The sequence below is a fragment of the Ostrea edulis genome, chromosome 10 (genome assembly GCF_947568905.1).
Source record: "Ostrea edulis chromosome 10, xbOstEdul1.1, whole genome shotgun sequence".
Taxonomy (NCBI): Eukaryota; Metazoa; Mollusca; class Bivalvia; order Ostreida; family Ostreidae; genus Ostrea; species Ostrea edulis.
The window spans coordinates 3,165,612-3,175,611 of record NC_079173.1 but is presented as its reverse complement, the minus strand read 5'-3'; the positions used below and the strand labels follow the sequence as shown (position 1 = coordinate 3,175,611).

Below are 10,000 nucleotides of genomic sequence, written 5' to 3'. Positions count from 1 at the left end.
ATTCAATTATTGTGCACATTAAGTGATGTTAGCATTAATGAATTATTGCTCTCTTCAATTGAATTGTAGCATGCATTAATTCTATTGTTGGTATCATTAAATTATAATTCATTTGAGGAGAGCAACAATTAAATTATTGCGTGCATCAATTCAGCAGAATAAATAATGATATCAATAATTCAATTCATGCTCGCAATATATATATATAATGCAGAATTGAAGATATTAATTATTTGAAGAGATCTTTGATTGCGTGCAAGAAATGAATTGATAATATCTTCAAATAATTAAAGATATCTTCAAATATTTGAGTTTGTTAATTTGGCGCTCCATAGATCTAAAACTATTCCTAGTGGATTCTGGTGCTTTCTGACTCAAGACATCATAACAGCTCTTGCCACAAATGAATCTCACCATACAAGTGATAAAAACACACTTGAATATGTTGCAGAAAAATAAAGATCAGGTGGGTCGCATATACCTATAGCCACCTCTCTTTTAATTTCTTCATAGGATTCATATACTTAAAGGGAGTTTTCTCCTTGAAAAGGTGATATTTAAAAATATGTCACTTTTTAAGGAATTTTATAATCCCCCAATAGTATGTACCGGGGTAATTTCTAAACTGTTTGGTGAAAATGTTGACAATTAAGAATCAGTCACTGGTTATCCATGTGGAATTTAGCTATCTCATATGAATAAACTTTTGATTATTTTACTACAATGTACCATATTAACCAATTTCGGAAATAATTCCTTATTTGTCTTAAATTTTGATTTGATATAAAGAGCAAACTGAAATGATAAACCAAAGTTCACATTGAACACCAGTGAGGCAATTGTATACAAATATCAAATTCATATATTACAGAATTCATTAAGATATTTGAATTATTCTAATCTTTTAATGTTCCATGGTAGCAATGAAAACAGCAGGGCTTTTATTCTCAGTCATATATTTTATTATATTACAGGAGATGTTATATGTACAATTAGTATATATATATATATATATATATATATACATTATATATGTAATTGCATGTGCCAAAAAAATGTATACATACATGAGTAATTCAACAACAGACATATCAATAAATTTGCATTTGATACATTGAATGTAGTCCTTTGATTAAATAATCAACACAGATGGATCCATACGATAATACATGTATTTGTAAAAGAAAAAAAAGAGTTCCATTTCTCATACAAACATATCTGTACAAATATCAAAATCAACAAGAGGCCCAGGGGCCACATCGCTCACCTGAGTCACCTTGGCCCTGCTGTTTTGATTTTTAAATGTTATTTTATCAATCTTTATTCTCATGAATAATGTGACCCAAACCTACCTCTAAAGAACACAACATTACTAAAATGAAATCATATAACACAAAGATATGACAAGCATGATATTGCTGTTCTGGATAAGACCAAGGTATGAAGTCATAGGTCTTGGAATGATATGAAAGACCTTGCCATAAGTAATCTATATACAATACATGAAAGCCATATCTAAAATAGTCCTGGATATACTTAATAAGTTATACTTTCTTAAAAGTAGGTCAAACTCAGAGTTCAGGGTCACAAGGTCAAAGAACATAATATGATTGATTGTTTTAGCTGTTTTCCGCCACACTCAACAATTTTTCAGTTATCTGGTGGTGCCCAGTTTTTATTGGTGGAAGAGAGAACCTAGATACAATGTACCTGGGAAGAGACCACTGACCTTCCGAGAGTAAACTGGGAAACTTTCTCACTTACCGGTGCAAGCAGGATTCGAACCCACACCAACCACTGAAGAGACATTATTTGTCGAAATCCGCATCTGGTGCATCAAAATTGGTACCGTATAAGTTTTACCTTAAACACAATGTAGTTCAGGACACACTGAATAGGTCAGATTTGTTTTGCCATAAAAATTGTATATACAAGATATGAAAGCTCTAGCATAAATAGTTCAAGAGATATCTTTAAAGATTTTTCATTTAAATATATCAGCATATAAAACTTTGATCCCCTATTGTTACCACACCATACCTCCCGGGAAATGATTTTAACAAACTTGAATATGCACTATGTCAGGAAGGTTTAATGTAAATTTGTGTGCTTCATACTAAATTTGAAAAGAATTCTGTTATTCGAATCGTAGATTGATCGCTGTTCGTTATCTTCACCTTTCAGTTATAGAATTTAGTTAAAAATATTCAATTGTTAACATCGCCGGACTACAACGGACGCAGACCAATAGCAATATGTCATCTGAGTTTACTCAAGTGACCTAAAATTGTATAATTTTTCTAAAGCTTTTGAAAATTGATAATGCTATTAAAGCCTAGTCTGATCCCTTACACTCCATTTCAATAGTTAAGTGTAAAAACAGACTAGAGTGGATGGAGACCAAACTTAAGAAAGCTGTGAGATTAGTTCAATATTCAAACCTACAGTTTTTGAATAATAAGTATTTAACCCAACTGGGATGATTTCATCCAAAATATTTCACTAAAAATATTTGTGGGGATATTAGTTCACACAGACATTATGTTTCAAAATGAGTACGAGTATGGAAATGAACTGGGGTTCAAATTGACTGGCTACGTATACCTAACATGGCTACATCAACAAAGAAAATCACTTGAAGCTGTGAGTTTTTAGGTTATATGAGGGTTTAAGGAATGTTTGAAAGTATGCTTGGAAACAAGTATAGTGGGAAAATATGTTAGGAATTATTTAATATTAAATTCATGAGACAGCGATGCAGGAATGCAGTGATAGAGGGACTTAACCATGCACTTTTTTTCTGTGCCGTAAATTGAAGATTTTTAATAAGGGGTTCATCTGAAGCTCTAGCGCTCTGACTTGCCCCAATATCTTCTCAAAGAGCTACGATTTTGGGTCTAGTTCTGCATCTAGTTTTTTAGGAGAAGATTTTAAAAGATTTTCCTTGTATATATTTCACATATAAAACTTAGATCCCCTATTGTGACCCCACTCTACCCCTGTGAGCCATGATCTTTAACAAACTTGAATCTGTACTATATATGAATGTAAAACTTTGATCCTCGATTGTGACCTCACCCTACCCCCGGATACCATGATTTGCACAAAACAGGAACCTTTTATGTGAATTCAACTTTCCTGGTCCAGTGGTTCTTGAAAAGGTTTTTTAAATGAACCCACCCTATTTTTGCATACCCTTTATCTATTGATGATGCATACCACGTTTGATTGAAACTGGCCCAGTGGTTCACTCTGGAGAAGAAAATGAAAATGTGAAAAGTTTACAGAGAGACAGACAACAGGCAAAGGTGATCAGAAAAGCTCATTTGAGCCTTTGGCTCAGGTGAGCTAAAAAAGTATATAAACATGTTCAATGTTAAACCTGTTTGTTGTATTGCTTAACAGCTCCATTGCCAGCATCTACCCTTACTGAGCTTACAGTGTCAGACCTTGATATCATCATCATCACTCATTTTGACTATCCAGGCCAAATTAATCTTTTTGCAAGGGTGAGGCCTGGCTGTCCTGTCGAGGTTGAAGTTTGTACTTCCACACTTGGCGACCCAGTGGATTGATCCTATCCAATCCTCTAAACTCTAGGTCTCGTTTTAGGATCTCATCCCATGTCAGCTTTGGTCTACCTGTGAAGTTTTTTTCTGTTGATCATGATGCATAACATTCTGACAAATCTGCAAAAATATTTAGAGAAGTGATTAGTAAAAGGTCTTCGTAAAAGGTAGCAAGAAATGTACAATTAGATACAAATCATAATTTCTATTTCTACAAAGTAAGTGTTTATCAAATGATCAGCTGTAAATATTAATTCACATATCAATTATCATTTTTAAAGATTCAAAGTGATACAGATATCATAAACATTTTATGACAAATATATCATAACTTCAGATTGTTTTTATGAAGAACAAATGTATCCCCAGCTCCCCAAATTGGAAGTGCTCCAAATGAAACCTCCAACCCCTTAATGTACTGCATGGTATGAAAGATAAAGCATGAGCAGGAACATAGACATTATGAACTCCAATAATTAAGCCACATAGGAGAAGGGTTCACAAACTATTTTACACCCTCCACCCCTACAATCCACTATATTAGGGACAACATTTGGATCTTTGATCTGTCCCTGCAATATGCACATCGCAAATGGCATTGAAGTATTCTACAAAATTTCAAGTCTATCGGATAAGCCGTATAGGAGAAGTATTCACAAGCTATTTTAACATCCTCCACACCTCTCAGATCTACCATTAACTTTTAGAAAAATAATTGGACCCTCCTGTCCCGACAATATGCACATCTACAAATGGCAATGAAGCATTGTACAAAGTTTCAAATCTATCCAATAAGCCATATAGGAGGAGAAGTGTTGACAAGGTATTTTACATCCTCCACCCCTCTTAGATCTACTATTAACTTTTAGGAAAATAATTGGATCCTTCCGTCCCACCAATATACACATCTACAAATGGCAATGAAGCATTGTACAAAGTTTCAAGTCTATCCGATAAGCCATATAGGAGAAGTGTTCACAAGATTTTGTGGCAGACGGACAGAAAGTACAAAAACAATATATCTCCCCTGAAAGAGGGGAGACATAATTACAGTACTGCAGCAATATTTTCACTGTATTTCAGTTGGAGGCTGTCAAAATACAAATTATCAATATACTGTTAAGGTGCAAATCAAAACTTGTATATATATATACCTTTTCTCAATACATTTTAATGAGTTTTATTTCATCTCTAGTGGACTCTCTTTAGGACTGGCTCATTTTGCTGGGAATATGGTCATCTAGCTATCCTGGTGCCATGCTCTTTTTAATGAATATTGTATTTTCTAGGTTATGTCAAAGCCACTTTTTCTCTTTGATGCAAAAATTATGTTTGACTGTAATTAAAGTGAAGGTTATTTAACAAGAAATCTAGTAGACACATTCAAGCAATACCTGTTCCCTACCACTACTAACTCTATATTTATTCAACATATGTTCAAATTCAATGGAACCACTGGACTTCATATACTATTTTGTCAAAATGCACAGTATTAATGAAGAGGGTGTTACAACTTACATATACCAGACGTATCATCAATGTTCTACCTAATATATTAATATCTGCTCTAGAACCTGATTTGCATGCACCCATGTTATGATGGACTGTATTATGGTATTTATCAAGTTCTTTCATCTGTCTGTTAGCTTTTTTAAAAATTCAAAATCTTAGTTTATCAATCCTTATACCCACTCAGGTGATCTAATCAGTAATTAAAAAAACTGATTAATCTTTTTGAACATCATATCTAGCAAAGATACTTACGTACATATGTAACTTTAAAATGATACTTATGCCTTGTTCAAACAGCGGTTTTAATGCATATTTTGAATTAAAATTTTCAAACTTTAATGCGCATCAAATATACTTCGTAGAATAGATATAGGCCCCTGCATAATGACAAATTTGGGTCACATGCATCATACCCCTGGTTAGCTATAGATTTATATTTATGCTAGTTTTGATTGAAAAACTAATTTTAAAAAACTTAATTGATCGCTAAAAATAGTGAACATTAAGTAATTAGAAAATGCCAGATGTAGATCTGTGCTCTGCAGAGACATACTGGGTCATATATGCATAAAGAAGAAAAAAACTATAAAACAATTCTCTTTGATCCACTGTAAATTGTAGGAAAATATTCGATCCCTGGGTCAGAAGAACATGAACAACATTAAATGATAATGAAGTATTGTACACAATGGCCTTCATTTTTGCAGTTACTGCCATTACACCGGAAGTAGGGGGCGTGCTTACTGATGGGGTCCCCCCCCCCCAATTGTGGCCCCATCCTACCCCCGGGGGCCATGATTTGAACAAACTTGAATCTGCACTATGTCAGAAAGTTTTCATGTAAAAATCAGTTTTTCTGGCTCAGTGGTTCTTGAGAAGAAGATGTTTAAAGATTTTTCATATATATTTGTATGTAAAACTTTGATCCCCTATTGTGGCCCCATCCAACCTCCGGGGCCCATGATTTGAACAAACTTGAATCTGCATTATGTCAGGAAGCTTTCATGTAAATCTCAGGCCATCATTAAAAATATTTTTGTTTGATGTACTCTGACTCACATTTTTCAAGGTGGGTCGGTAGGTAGGTTTTTTTGTTTTTGTATTTTTTTTAACATCATGAAAATTTGTAATATTTTCTTTTAGAATAAGGAGAATTTTCTATTTTTCAAGGGACCCCCCCCCCAAAAAAGTTTTAAATTGCTGGAAAAAATGGTTGGGTAGGAGCAAATTTGATTGGTCGGTCGGAGTACATCAAACAAATCAATTTTTATTTTTGGCCTCAGCTTTTCTGGTTTAGTGGTTCTTGAGAAGAAGATTTTTAAAGTTTTTCCCTATATATTTGTATGTAAAACTTTGATCCCCCCTTGTGGCCCCATCCTACCCCCGGGGGCCATGATTTGAACAAACTTGAATCTGCAATATGTCAGGAAGCTTTCAGGTAAATTTCAGCTCTTCTGGCCCAGTGGTTCTTGAGAAGAAGATTTTTAAATGACCCCACCCTATTTTTGTGATTATCTCCCCTTTGAAAGGGACATGGCCCTTCATTTGAACAAACTTGAAAGCCCTTCACCCAAGGATGCTTTTGGACAAGTTTGGTTGAAATTGGCCCAGTGGTTCTGGAGAAGAAGTCGAAAATGTGAAAAGTTTACAGACGGACAGACAGACAGACGACAGACAAAATGTGATCAGAAAAGCTCACTTGAACCTTTGGTTCAGGTGAGCTAAAAATCAATTAAAATATGCAAATTCATTTTTGGGTTGAATGGATTAATTGTTACACAAATTTACTACATGTATATGTATCTATAGTTTACAAATCATTACATTTTGCTAAATGATATAATTATTCTACATATATCATCTAAGATTTTAATTATACAAAATAAGATCATATAAAATCTGTAAATAAATTATGGATCAACAAAATTGTTAAATACTAAGATCTGCTTTCATATTTACTGTACTTAAGGCCACATGGAATTTCATATTTACAGATTATCATCCACGCCCACCCCTCTCAAAATTAACCATCCCATTGTTTTTTATTCTACCTTTTTTTAAAAAAAAGAAGTTGAGAACAAATATTTGGCTTGTATATCAAACATTTAGAGCATTTCAATGACTGACCCTAACATTTTGGCATGTTGTGGTTATATTTGACATGTTTCTATTATAAGGGTACCCAAAGATGTGGTAGTTGTGAAGGACTGTTGCAGTGTGATATGCATTTGGTCAAGTGACTGCACATGTATGCCTTGTTAAAATTAATAGAGATGCTATTGAATGTGAAAGTATGCGATACCATGCCATTTCCCAATTCTGTGTTTGGAACTTTTATTATTGAGTGTGCGTGTCTTAGACTAGAAGAAGATGATGGCAAACTGAATTGAATAATGTTAAGCAAAAGAACTACAGTACAGTGACTGTTGCTTTGTGGTACAATGATGGTAATTATGACTCATTAATTAGCGGATACGGCAATGGCATATCCTGATCCTGCATAAACTGCATATTCAAACAAGAGGTCCATGGGCCACATCGCTCACCTGATTCACCTTGGCCCATATTTAAAGATTTGTTCTACATGTAAAACTTATACGGTACCAATACATATTCGCTTCTAAAACTTTGATCCCTATTTAAGTATTGTGGCCCAACCTACTCACGGGGCCATGATTTCTCCTACCAAAAATCTAACTCCAAAAAACCCCACACAAACATAGTTTGTAAAGGGGACAGAGGACGTGCCTGGTGTTTAATAATTCAATGTGTACAGGCATTAGAAAAATGTGTATATGCAAAAACATACTTTAAATTGTATGCAAAATGATACCCATGTCTAGTCCTATTATAACATTGGAAGGAAAATTTGATCTGGTCACCATTGCTACACGACATTTTAAGTTACGAAAAATAAAAATTTACATATGAACACCTAGGCTGTGTCAAGCTGAGTGAGTAAGTTTGTGCAGAACGAACAAAAATTACACCAAACAAAGCGACACCTTTTCAAAATTTTATTTTTACAAACTTCAATCTGCACTACAGAGCTGTATGTCAGGAAGCTTTCATGTAAATTATGTAAACTGCTCTGGCCTAATGGTTCTTGAGAAGAAGATTTTTATGGCCCCATTCTACCCCAGGGGGTCATGATTTTAACAAACCTGAATCTGCACTATGTCAGGAAGTTTTTATGTAAATTTGTACTTTCCTAGCCCAGTGTTTCTTGAGAAGATGATTTTTAAAGATTTTCCCTTTATATTTGTATGTAAAATATTTGATCCCCTATTGTGGCCCCATCCTACCTATGGGGGTCATGATTTGAACAAACTTCAATCTACACTATGTCAGGAAGCTTTCATGTAAATTTCAGCTCTTCTGGCACAGTGGTTCTTTAGGAGAACATTTTTAAATGACCCAACCCTATTTTTGCAATTTTGTAATTATATCTTCCCTTTGAAAGGGGGTGTGGCCCTTTATTTGAACAAACTTGAAAGCCCTTCACAAAGGATGCTTTTTGTCAAGTTTGGTTGAAATTGGCCCAGTGGTTCTTGAGAAGAAGTCAGAAATGTGAAAGTTTACAGACAGACGGACAACAGGGGATTGGAAAAGCTCATTTAAACTTTCAGCTCAGGTGAGCTAAAAATTACTATTATTCAAAAAAGCGCAAAAGAATGTTCCACTTCAGTGTTACATGAAAATGTACTTCAAAATCACTTAAAAACAATTACAATATTGCTGTATGAAAATTTTCTGTCTAAAGAAAACAATGTAAAAAAATATGAAGTAATCTACACTCTACAGCAACATGCGAGTATAATGAACGGAAAATATATATTCTGAAAAATAAAAAATACACCACCTGCCCCATTTTTTTTCCAAGCAAGGATGGAAATCTAAAAAATAATTTTATGACTATGTGGCCTAAAATATTTTGTATACTTACTAATTTCAAAACTCGAAAAGGAAATGTTATCCATGTGAAGCACTCTGTTCATCCTCTGGGGAAGACAATCTTTGATTTGCAGTTTGTGTCATGACTACACCATGGTATCTTCTAATCTCGTCATACTATCAGAAAGTAGTTTTGGCAGTTGGCAAGTGTATCAATGGTGTAACTTCTTCATGATCAGATCTTCTATACTGTGTCATATTCAGCATAAAGTAACAAGGGCTATCATCTAGTTCTGAGGTACTGAGGAAGGGCTGTTTTTCTCAACACAGCCTTTCTTCTGGTATTCTTAGGGATACTTTATTCATCTTTTAATTACATTTCCTTCTTGGAGATTAAAAGTTGAAGACCACTGAAAGAAAAAGAAGTGATTTAATGAGTTCCATGTACAACTGTAGTTTATCGAATGTGCTGACCAGAATATTATCTAACTGTAGCCCCCCTCCCCGATCAAGCATGCAATGTCATACATGTATCTGAAATCAATACTTATAAAAATTAATTAAAATTAAAATGTTCAAATCTACAATCTTGTTACACATCTCCTATATTTTTTACTTATCATAACTTTGAATTTTTAATAAGTGTGTCCTTTTGTCCACAAACTTTAACAACCCCTCATAAACAATTTACAAATATGATATCAGAAATAATAATCTAAAAACATTATCCTGTTGTTCATAGATGCCATCAACACTAAGAGTATAACAAATAACAAAAGCTCTCCTGACATTGTCCCATTCTGAAAGAAATGATGTGCTTATATCCCCAAAGGCAGGGGGTTACCCAGAATTGTATCTAGAGAGAGGAATAATATTTATGGAATTAACCAAAAAATTAGTTATAAATTATTAAAATTTTTAGCTATGAATTCATGTTAAAAAATTTGTAGCTCAGTGGTAACAGAGCATTTGCTTCATGATGAAGAAATCATGGTTTCGAGCCATGCTAATGTACTTTATTTAGG

General features: G+C 34.0%; 1 protein-coding gene and 1 long non-coding RNA gene across 29 annotated transcripts in view; both read right to left on the bottom strand.

Annotated features, from left to right (window-relative positions):
- Positions 1–10,000, bottom strand: part of LOC125666552 (leucine-rich repeat-containing protein 15-like) — a 412,115-nt gene that overhangs the window by 329,943 nt on the left and 72,172 nt on the right. The gene's annotated exons all lie outside the window — the stretch shown is intronic.
- LOC125660851 (uncharacterized) overlaps positions 940–10,000 on the bottom strand; it is a 10,546-nt gene continuing 1,485 nt past the window's right edge. The window contains exons 1-3 of the long non-coding RNA XR_008799254.1: positions 9,028–10,000; positions 4,724–4,905; positions 940–3,689 (exon numbers count right to left, since the gene is read on the bottom strand). The exon at positions 9,028–10,000 is cut by the window's right edge and continues 1,485 nt beyond it. This is a non-coding gene — a long non-coding RNA (uncharacterized LOC125660851). The remainder of the gene's footprint in view (positions 3,690–4,723; positions 4,906–9,027) is intronic.